Source organism: Eublepharis macularius, chromosome 8, assembly GCF_028583425.1.
Source record: "Eublepharis macularius isolate TG4126 chromosome 8, MPM_Emac_v1.0, whole genome shotgun sequence".
NCBI classification, from domain to species: domain Eukaryota; kingdom Metazoa; phylum Chordata; class Lepidosauria; order Squamata; family Eublepharidae; genus Eublepharis; species Eublepharis macularius.
The window spans coordinates 15558466-15570927 of record NC_072797.1 but is presented as its reverse complement, the minus strand read 5'-3'; positions in this window follow the sequence as shown (position 1 = coordinate 15570927).

Here is a 12462-nt window from a genome sequence, read left to right as displayed (position 1 = left end):
TGGACCCAATCCTGGCTATTCAGGGCTGAAATTAGGCCCAAAATGGTAAAAAGGGGCTGAAAATGGCCGAAAAGGGGCCCAAAATGGTCAGGATTCGGCTGCTACTGAGTGGAAGAGTAATCCACCACCTGTCAGAAGCCCAATCCGGGCCGTTTTGGCCCCAATCCAGGCTGAAATAGGCCCAAAATGGCCGAGGGTCAGATGGGCGGGGCCACCTGTCATGTGACCTCTTTGGGGAACTGCCAGAACTGCGTTCCAGCACATTCCCCCTCAAAATGAGCCCTGCATATCTGCATTTTGCAGTTCCAAAACATCACCGTTGGGCAAGGAAGAAATGACTACAGAAGTGAAAGGGAAGGTTTTGTGTCTCTCTCTTTGAGATCGTAATCAAAATAGGACAGAAAAATGCCTCTACTACAGCATATGCCAAATTAAAACTTTTCGTGGATACCCTGATGCAGCTATATTGAATGTGTGGGATGAAAGGACAATGTCCTTCACTCATTGCCCAATTCCAATTTAGCAAGGGAAAAAATTGCATGGAAGAAGGTTGCTGTGAAGGAACCCCTGATTGGCTGCAAGCCCTGGCTTGTAGCCAGTGCAGATGTGGCTACATGCCCAGGGTAATGTTGATTGCTTCTTTGGGGTCAGGAAGTATTTTTCCCCAGGCCACTTTGACTAGGGATCCTGAAGGTGTTCTGCCATTTTCTGGACATGAAGCAGGGCTCACTGAGTGTGTGTGTGTCGGGGGGGGGGGGAGTAGTTGTGAATTTCCTGCATTGTGCAGGGGGTTGGACTAGATGATCCTGGAGTCCCCTTCCAATCCTATCATTCTATGTTGGGAAAACGGCACACGTTGAAAAAGTCAAAGCCTCTTACCCATGCCATGGATTAGATCCAAATCAATCCCTTCCTCTCTGGACAATTTTTAACAATAAAAATATGTTAAGAGATCTAACCATGCATTTCCCACATACTGTGTCAATTTCTGGTTTGTGCACCACCACTGATGTAAAAAATGTATACTGGCCTTAAAATGGTATTTTATTGAAATAACTACTCCCCAGCACAAGTGTCTTATAAATATCTGGTAGGATTGTAGGATGGAAGCTCCTTTGTCAAAGATCTGCCAGACAAAGTACAAACTCCTTTATCTAATATCTTTTTCCACTATGTAAACCTCTTGGGAAATAATTGGCAAAAATGACTCGGGCTGTGTCACTGCAATGGCTTATTATGCTCTCCAGAACACCTTTCTTAAACACTAGTACCATAGAATTAAGACGAGATAACGGGGCCATTAATAAACTTTGGGGAAACGTAATTGATCTATGGAAGTTTAATGATGACTCTGAGCCATCACGCACAGAGTAGCAATTCATCTCTCCATCACAGACCAGCTTCCCACTGTTCATGATGATGGGCTCAATTGGAAAGGGAAAGCCTTATCTCCATTAAGGGCCAGGATGTAAGAGCTCTCTACAGCAAGATAGATTGTTATGGCCTTGCTTTATTAATTAGGCACACTTCTCTGTAGCCCTGAATCATTTAACAAAGAGGGCAGTCACCTTTTTATTCCACTTCCCCTGCATTCCAGTAAGAGATTCCCCCTCTTTTAATTGATGCTTGGAACCTGCAAGCCTTATCTTAAATTAGAGTTAACTTCGGTTGCTTGGCACACCCATAAATGCTTCCGACTGCACAAGAAACCTGTGGCTAGTCCCACACATAATTATGGTATGTGAGTGAATACTAAAACAAGGGGTGATGTGGTTTTTGCAAATAAGGAGTACGATGATCAAAACTGCCTTGCTCGCAACCATCATTTTCTCACAAATCCTGTTCTATTGCACTTTAAAATGAGAAGCACCTCGAGTGGTTTTGAGTTGGCCAGTGGCAGTATTCAACATGGTGGAAGATCACATAGCCTATGCACGATTGACTAGCTTGCTTGGGCTCCACATGCCCCAGGCTGGCCATATATCATCATTTAAAATTGGGTACACTTTGAATACACGCGCCTCTCTACGCATGTATGCACAATAACATTAATCTATCAGCAGCAATCATCTCCTTGACACACATTTAAAGTTTACTGGACTGAGTTGTAATTCCAGATGCAAGAACAAGCAAAGGATTTGAGCTCCAATTTAGAATGCTCAGGGCCAGAACAGGCAAAAGGGTGTCCCCCAGGTTTGCCTCTGGAATGCACCTCTATTTTGTAGAGCAAGTTCCCATCAGAGAACTCCCTTTTAATAGTACTGCAGGAGCCCAATTCTGGTTTGGATCAGTGCGGCAAAGAGTTGGAAGGGCTCCTGCCTCTCCAATATTGTTTTCTGACCCAAACGAGTGCTGGGGGTGATATTTGCTGACACATATGCTGCCAAGACCGTTTAAGGTTGGAAAAACAGCTCAGGGGGAGGCAAGAGCCTTTCCTTCCCCCATGCCACAGCAGCCCTTGCATCCTTCTGGTGTTGTGGTTCCCCATGGGAACTCAGACTACAAAATGAAGGCAAGACCCCAAGGCAAACTTGGGGGCACCTTCTTTGTCTAGTTTGAACCTTGATGAACACACTTGGATCTGGGAGTCAGGTAGGCAAAACGGGCAGGATGGAAATAGGATGTTAATTTCCCACTATATTGCCCCACTGTAAACAGTGTAGGTCAGGCCCCCACCTGGAGTATTGTGCACAGTTCTGGAGGCCTCACTTCAAAAAAGGATGTGGACAAATTGAGACGGGTGCAGAGGAGAGAAACCAGGATGATCAGGGGCCTGGAGACCAAACACTGAGGGACCTGGGAATGTTCAGTGTGGAGAAGAGGAGATTGAGGGGAGAGATGATTGTTTTAAAAGGCTATCAGTTGAGGGAAGGAAAGGTGCTTTTTCTGTTGGCAACAGAGGATACAACTTGAAACAGTGGAGAGGGAAGGTACTGGCTGGACATTAGGAAAATCTTCTTCATGTTAAGAGTAATTCAGCAGTGGAATCAGCTGCCCAGGGATAAGGTGGGTCCCCCCTCATTGGCAGTCTTCAAGGAGCGGCTGGACGCATACTTGTCAGGGATGCTTTAGGCTGTTCCTGCATTGAGTAGGTGGTTGGACTAGATGGTCTGTAAGGCCCCTTCCAACCCTATGATTCTATGAAATACTAAAAAGACAAACCAAGAAGGTTCCCCCACCACTACTGCTGCCCCAAAAGGTTCAAAACAACCTTAGCTGATGTAGTTGATTGAAGAAGAAGATAGAAGCACTAAGTAGAAGGAAAAATTGGACCAGCAACAGAAAGGGTGATGTGAATGCATTAAAGAAAAGGTTTGGATTGGTGGTGGGGGGGAATCTTTTCAAATATGGCTTTTTCAATAGGTAAAGATTTGCACAAATAAAGGAGCCAGAAAATCAAAACAGAATAGTTGGTGCTGCCCGAATTTTGGTGAAAGCAAAGTGAACAGCTACCCTCCACCCGGTAGAAGGAGAAGAACGGGCACACACTTCCCTCTGGAAATTGACAAGATACATCCTTCTTATCAGGGAACCTAATTTAATCAGGGTTCTGCTCTATAGTTTATGTATTTTTTATAGTTAACACAAGTCTGGTCTACTGACTTTGAGTAAATTAAGAGTCAGTAACGATATATAAGATGTTTCATGGCAGCTTTATAACTGTCTCACCCTTTGTGGCTAACTGGCACTCTGAAGAATATTTTCAGATCCTTTTATCTGAAATTATTATTAAATTATTTTTTTTAAACAAAACATTTCTATGCCATCTTTCTACCCAGCTTAGAGTCCCCAAGGCAGTGAGCAATCGAAAATGTTTGAAGAGCTTTTGAAATACATAGTATTAAACACAGCAATTAAACAAAACACGTACATAGGAAAGAGGGTCAGTGAGGGAGTGCCAGATGAAACAAATCAAGTCTTCTCCCACTGGTAGAGGGGGGCAAATGACTCTCCTTTGGGGAGGAATTCCATCATTTTGGTGCCACAACTGAGAAGGCCCTTTCTCAGATTCCCATTAATCTAGTCTCAGAAGGGCACCTGAAGATGGCTACAGTGATCAGACAGGTTCATATAGGAGTAGATAGTCTTCTATCACGTGGACTATCTTTTTGCCCAGCCAGACCCACACAAACCATACAACTTTGTGGAGACCTGGAGGCCTATTTTAGACGCCTAAGACTGAAAGAATTCTTCAACTACTCTGCTGAACAAAACGATGAACAAAGCACTGAACAGACACCATCACAGCAGCCTCAGCAGCCCCCACCCCCCCAACCCAGCAATACACAACCACCGTTACAAAACTCCAGGAAAAAGAATTCCACATGGACACCCCCCGAGGGCCGTAACTCCTCATTGGACTTTTACATTGAATGCTTCCGTAGACGTGCTCAGGCTGAGATAATTGACAAACAACAACACCTAAAGCAGAATCTCAGCCGTGGAGAAAGAGAGGCCATAAACAGCCTCCAAAATAATTCTGGCATCGTAATCAAGGAAGCTGACAAAGGCGGAGCAGTTGTCATCATGGACAAACAAAATTATATACAAGAAGCAGAAAGACAACTCTCCAACACAACATTCTATAAAATACTACCTTCTGACCCCACGGAGCAATACAAAAGGGAACTCAATAAAATATTAAAAACACTCCCCACGGACATACAAGAATGCATCCATATGGACACACCCCAGGAACCACGACCAGGAAGATTCTACCTACTACCCAAAATCCACAAACCAGGTAACCCAGGACGCCCAATTGTTTCAGGAAAATGCACCATCACAGTAGGAGTCTCGGGATACATGGACTCTATCCTCAGGCCCTATGCCACAAGCACACGCAGCTACTTACGGGACACCACTGACTTCCTCAGGAAAATACAGTCCATTGACAACCTACCAGATGACACCATCCTAGCAACCATGGATGTGGAGGCCCTGTACACCAATATCCCACATGCAGATGGACTGCAAGCCATACGGAATATTATCACGGACAAAACCACAGCACACCTCGCCACTGAACTTTGTCACTTCGTACTCACTCACAATTACTTCGAATTTGGTGACAACTTATATCTACAGGTGAATGGCACAGCCATGGGCACACGCATGGCACCACAATATGCTAACATATTCATGGCGGACTTGGAGCAACACTTCCTCAGCTCCCATCCACTGGAACCACTACTATACTTAAGATTCCTGGATGACATCTTCATCATTTGGACCCATGGGAAGGAAGCCCTTGAGAGATTTCATCAGGACTTCAATAACTTTCACCCTACTATCAACCTAAGCCTGGACCACTCTACACAACAGGTACACTTCCTGGACACCACTGTACAACTACATAATGGACGAATAAATACCACCTTATACCGGAAACCAACAGACCGATACTCATATCTACATGCCTCCAGCTTCCACCCTAAACATACCACTCGGTCTATTGTCTACAGCCAAGCCTTACGTTACAACCGTATCTGCTCCGATGCTCTCGACCGAGACTCACACTTAAGAGATTTACAACAAGCATTTTTGAGACTACAGTACCCACCAAATGAAGTGAAGAAACAAATCAACAGGGCCAGACTAGTACCCAGAAACAGTCTGCTCCAGGACATACCTAAAGGAACTAACAACAGAACACCACTGGTTGTCACCTATAGCTCCCAGCTCAAACCCATCCAACGTATCATCAGGGAGCTACAACCCATCCTGGAAAATGATACCTCTCTCTCAGAAGTCCTGGGTGGAAGACCTGTCCTTGCCTACAGACAGCCCCCCAGTCTTAAACGACTTCTCACTTACAATCATGAATCGGCCAGCAGGGCCACCAGCACAGGTACCAGGCCCTGCAACAGACCCAGATGCCAGCTCTGCCCCTATATCTACCCAGGGAATACAATTACAGGACCCAATGGCATCAACTACACTGTCTCTGGCTCTTACAGCTGCTCATCCTCCAATCTGATATATGCCCTCATGTGCCAACAATGTCCTTCTGCTCTGTACATTGGACAAACCAGCCAACCTCTACGCAAAAGAATAAATGGACACAAATCTGACATTAGAAATGGAAACGTCCAAAAACCAGTGGGAGAACACTTCAATCTACCAGGACATTCCACCAAAGACTTAAAAGTCGCTGTGGTTCAACAGAAACCCTTCAAAAACAAAATCCAACGGGAGGCTGCTGAATTGGAATTCATATGCAAATTTGACTCTGTCAAGCTGGGACTGAATAGAGACTATGAATGGTTATCACATTATCACAGGTAACAGATTTCCTTTACAGAGGCGTGGTCTGGGGGAGCCCAGAGACGCCTGGTGTGGGCTTTGTTTGTCAATTATCTCAGCCTGAGTGCCTGTGGGCTTTCGGGGACCACAGTTCTCTTTGTCAGATGCAGCTGGCAGGGAGAGCTGTGGTTATCGAGGGCTTATACTACATAGGAATTGTATACCTTCACTGCGGCAAACTGACTCCACACCAAAAGGAGATGTTTACATTTACAAGCAAAGGAATGTTTTGATTGCCTTCACACTAATTGCATTCTGTCTTCTTGTGATATATGTCCTGTTCTTTCCCCTCCCCTCCTCTTCTGTATTTGACCAGTTTGGATCAGGCATCTGATGAAGAGAACTTGATTCTCGAAAGCTTATGCTACAATAAAATAAAATTGGTTAGTCTTAAAGGTGCTACTGGACTCTTTTTGATTATATATATAAAGACAAGTGTCCTGACTGACTCATCAACGCCCAGCCCGAATCCTGGGACCTAGAAACATGAAATTTGGGGAGAACATTCCTTTCATGATGTACACACCCATTAAGAAGAGAGTTTAAGAAATTCATCCCCTAAGGGGGTAAAAAGGGGTAAAATGTGTTTTCCCAAAGGAATACATCTTCCCTGTGTGGCTGGCAGGTTGCTGCCTGCTTGCACCCCCACCCACCGCCAGCTCAGCCACTCTTTCTTGAATGGGCCGTCCTTTCAAGGTCATTTGCATATGTGGGCTAATTGGGGCTCACAACATTCCACACCTCATCCCCCGCCCTAGAGACAGTTGGAACACAGAGATCATTTGTATATGTGGCCTGACTGGTCCTCACCCCCCCCCCCTTTCTAAACAGCATGCAGTTGCTATTAGGAGCCATTGAATGTGTCCCGAGGTCAAATGCACCTCCCAGTCTTCCCTTCAATTCACTAGGGTTGCCAGTCTCCCTGTGGGGCCTGGTTTTCCTGTGTGGCTGGCAGGCTCCTGCCTGCTTGCACCTGCCTCTCTCTGATTGGTCAGCTGTGGAACGCTGTGTTCTGAGATAAAAATCAGGTAACAAACCAAAAAACATTACATACCTATAAGTATTATAACTGGATTTAAAGTTGTTAAGCTAGTTAAGGTATGTTGGTCACAATCCTTATAGGGCTTTTAATGTCAATACCAGGATCTTGAATTGAGCCTGGAAGCTAACTGGGAGCCAGTGTAGGCGTAACAAAAAGTATGCCCACATAAGGAAAAATGTTTTTCAAGTTGTAAGTAGGGTTGCTATCAAAGGACGGTAGGGATGTGTTTGCCTCTCCACCCTACCCAATTATTCTGTAGTAGCCACTACATATATAACATCGTGGTTCTCCGAGGTATATAGATGCCAACCGCACAAATATCCTTGCTTAAATAAAAGGGCCAGCAACCTGTGTTTAAATCAATTGCAGCAATTATTATGCGAGAAGTAAAGCACACAGAATATCTGCAAACGGCTTTATTGCACCTCACATTTCCCCTTCGAAAGGACATGTAAGCAGAGCCGCTGTACATCGCACACCTATTGTGAATTGGCTTAATTGTCATTCAAGGGATTGTTGTCAGACCTGTTGCCTGTTTGGCGCAGTTAGCTGCAAAGAGGAAGCAAGCTCAGGCTCACAAAAAGCTTATGCTGGAATAAACGCATGTATTTGTCTTTAAGATGACACGAGGAAGCATTAAGGTAAGCATTAATTTTGATGTGACCTATGAATGCGGCTATCCCTCTGGAACTGTCCACAATGCTGAGAGTTTGCAAAGAGTGGTTCTCTTTAGAACATCTTGGTATAAAACAGAGATGCTACAGGAAAGAACCATGATACATATTTTCTGGTGGGATGATTATCATTTATTTTATTTATTTTATTTATGTTCCGCCTTTCTCACTGAGACTCAAGGCGAATTACATAGTGTGAGATTAGTACAATTAGTGGCAAGGAGTAAAGGACAAGGGCAGGCGTTTCCATACAGTGTCAAGAACATTTCCGTAAACCATGTCACGGGGTAAAAGAATGTAAGTTTACAAAGATATAGTATTAGCAAGGATCCAGTATGGGGTTGAGGAATTGCCGAAATAGAACTTAATCAATTCTAGGACCTATATTGAACAACATAAAGCACAGGTAGGATATAGGACAGGGATGGCCAAACTTGCTTGATGTAAGAGCCACATAGAATAAATGTCAGATGTTTGATAGCCGCAAGACACGTTGCATTGAAGTGACTTCAGATGAGGAGGTGGGTTTGGGGGAGTTTCCTGAAAGTGACATCATAGGAAGGGGTAGGGTTTTGGTGCAGTATGCTGGAAGTGACATCTTCGGAAGTGGTGGAGCTTGGGAAGAGCCACCACCTGATCTTTGACTTGGAAGTGATATCACGAAAGTGATGTCACGTCTTTGCTTGGCTTCACCCCCAAAGTCCCCAGGTATTTTCTGAGTCAGACCTGGCAACCCCAACATTTTTATTGAAACTATGAAAGACATGGAAAGAAAGAAAGAAGGAAAGGGAGGGAGGAAAGGGAGAAAGAGAGGGAAATAAACTAAAATAAAATGTATGGCCACGGCAATACTCAGAGACCTCTGGGAGCCACACAATATGTCTAGAAGAGCCACATGTGGCTCCTGAGCCGCAGCTTGGCCACCCCTGATATAGGAGTACATATTTAAAGCAACAAATAATATGTAAGGCAACAGAATGGTGAAATCTATGGTTTCTGACTCATTAGTGAAACATCTGGGATCCCTTTCCTACAATACCACCCTCTTAGCTGAGAAAAAAGGCCTTTTTGAATAATTCAGTTTTGCATTGTTTGTGGAAAGCCAGGAGGTGCATGGGGGTTCTCCTGACCTCCTCAGGCAGGCCGTTCCACAGGGTAGGGAGAAAGCCCGTGTACGGGCTGCTGTTGATTTCACACATGTACAGGCTGGCACCTGCAAGAGACCCTATTGAGATTAGTGAAGCTGCCATGGAAACAACTTTTTGGCAAAAAGCCATCAAGGTTTTCGTGGATTTCATCAATATATCAAAAATGTTTCATACTGGTTTTTATGCTCACTTTATCCCTACCCTCTTGAGCTCAAGCTATTATTTTGGGTGCAGCAGTATTCTTTACCTCCCGCATTTTGATTGGCTGTTCTCAGCCTTTATTTTAAAGGTGGTGCCATTTTATGGAAACCAAAATAAAAAGTATTTTAAAAAAGAATAATATTCAAGCAGTTAGATGCCCTAAATCCTAATAGACTTCCCTGGTAGTTCTAATGGATATATCAAAGGTTTCAGGAGTAACTGCTCTAGCCCATGTAGGCATGTTAATGTCTGCTTCTGACAGTTACAACAGTCTGTCTTTAACCAGGATGCATTTAATAACATGTCTGTTACAATAAAGGATGCTATTTTTGCCTGGTGTGACAAATAATGGCATTGGAAGGGCTGACATGCACCACATGTATTACTCCATCACAAATACAATCCGGAATGCATCGGGGTTTGTTTTCTTTCTTTCCCCTTTCTTCTTACCAGCCCGGCTGTGCAGAAAGAACACGTTGCTTTATGTCATCGGGGGAAAACTGTGAAGCGCATTGTCATATATGTGGCAATCTACCGTTTTCATACCCTGTGCCCTTGTCAAGAGTCTTTTATTCCCTTAACAGCTGATTAACTGTTGGGGAAATGTGCACATGAAAAGCTTTGGCGGGCTAGCAGTATCTCTTTCCCAACTTAACAGCTTGGGCCGTGCATTCCTAGGAGATGGGTTCAAACCTTCTGTGAGCTGTGATCTTTGAGATTCTTCAAGAACACAGTTGTGACTGTGCAATGCAACGGCCAGACATTTCACAAATGGAATATTTGTTCACCGAGACAAGCTGGAGGGGTGGGGAGGAGGCATGGAATAGCCAGTTTCTGAGCTCCCTGATTGCTAGTCTTGTCAGGTTTTGGGTCCCAAGCTGTCAGTGGTACATTCAGTGTCAACAGGGCTCCCTAACCATCTCCAGGCAACACATACACGATTGGGGACTAGGCACCAAGGTTGCTAAGCAGCGGCAACAAATCACTCTAACAGGCACTTGGGCGGCCAATACTGTGAACAGTATGGACTCATTGGAACTTGGATCCTAGGATCTTGGAAGACAGTTCTTACATAGCTAAGGTGCTGCTGGAGGTTGTTGGCTCTTTGCAAGGCTTAACTCTCATAGATAGTTCTATAGAGCCAGTTTGGTGTAGTGGTTAAGAGCACGGGACTCTAATCTGGAGAGCCGGGTTTGATTCCCCACTCCTCCACTTGAAGCCAGCAGGGTGACCTTGGTCTAGTCACGGCTCTCTGGAGCTCTCTCAGCCCCACCCACCTCACAGGGTGATTGTTGTGGGGTAATAATAACACTTTGTAAACCGCTCTGAGTGGGCATTAAGTTGTCCTGAAGGGCGGTATATAAATCGAATGTTGTTGTTGTTGTTGTTGTTGTTGTTGTTGTTGTTGTTGTTGTTGTTGTTGTTGTTGTTGTTATAGCAGGAGTTTGGACTATGACAGACCAATATGGAAGGAGAAAGCATTGGTCTTCTAATAATAGCATCAGCAATAATACGGGGGAGGAATCCTGACCTGGAAAGCCCAGGAGAGTATGATTATGTCAGATCTCAGAAGCTAAGCAGGGTCAAGTCTTGGTTAGTAATTGGATGGGAGACCTCCAACGGAGATCAGGTTTGCAGAGGCAAGCAATGGCAAACCACCTCTGTTAGTCTCTTGCCTTGAAAATTGCTTGCAGTATGAGTCCAGATTCAACCTTGCCTTCTACTACATATTTTTAAAAACAGTGATCCCTAAATTAACACAGAAGTTCACTAGTATTGTTGAGTAACAGCAAGGTCCAGTCACTCTCATCCTGATCTGGATAGCCCAAGTGAGCCTGATATTGTCAGTTCTCAGAAGCTAAGCAGGGTTGGCTTGGTTATTAATTGGACGGGAGACCTCCAACAAAGACCAGGGTTGCAGTGGCAGGAAATGGCAAACCACATTTGTTAGTTTCTTGCCATGAAAACCCCACCAGCAGTGGCCATCAGTCAACTCTGACTTGAGGGCAGGATTTCATTTTTTTTTTCAGTAAAGAAAATACCTTATTCTTGAATTTGAAGCATAGCTTGATAGGATGTGCCTTTTTAAAATAATACAACACAGACAACAATTTGGCACCTGATATATATACAGAATCTGATCCTTAACTTGAAATTTATGGCGAGGAAATAGATTATGATGATGGTGATGACGATAATGGTGATGGATGGAGAATTGTATTGCTTTCTACTTTTGCCCTGCATTTGAAATGCACTAATTCCCCAGTGTCTAAAAAAAAAAAAAGGCAAGTGAATGCACATCAGAAATGAGATTATTTCTACTAGCATAATCCTCCTACCTCTATTCTCCTTAGACTCAAATCATGCTGACTTTAAACCAGATTATATTTTTTGACAAAATCAGTAGTAAAAGGGGGGAAGGAGAAAAACTAAAACACAATTCATTTTCCAGTGATGGAAAATAGGGTTGTTGGTTTGATGGTTTGTTTTCTGTTGGCTAGCTGGCCACGCAGCACCAATCCATGGACAAACCCATGTTGCGCGCCCTGGTTCACAGATGATATTGGTGAATATGTCAGCATGGGAAATGTTACTAAGACTGTTGTCTTTGGAATGGCTTACTGGCAGAGCACATGGTCGACAGGCGAAAAGTCCCTGGTTCAGCCTCTAACAACTTTCATCAAAGGATATCAGGTACTAACTTTTGAGCTGGAAATGCTTTTCCTGAATTACGTTGTGAATTACCTGGGTATGCTCAAATGCAGGATTTTATATTTGGTCCTCAATCCATGGGCAGGCTGTTGTCTTTCAGTGTACATGCCTGCTGCTTTCACGGGAGCTCCCTTTGTGTGATTGTATATTCCTTGTGGCGAAACGGGGCCTTTCCTCCCACTGGTAGACCCCGCTCTGCCTACCCCTCCCTTTTCTCCTCTGGCCAGGCACCTGGAGGAGCCGTCTCCCTTTCCTGTCTCCGATTAGTTGCTGCCACCACTGTCCCTGTATGGGGTCCTGGTTAGGTGGGACAGCCTCCTAACCCCCCTCCTCTGCTAGTGGGCCCAAGCGGTTGGGGGACCATGTGGAACAGAAGGTC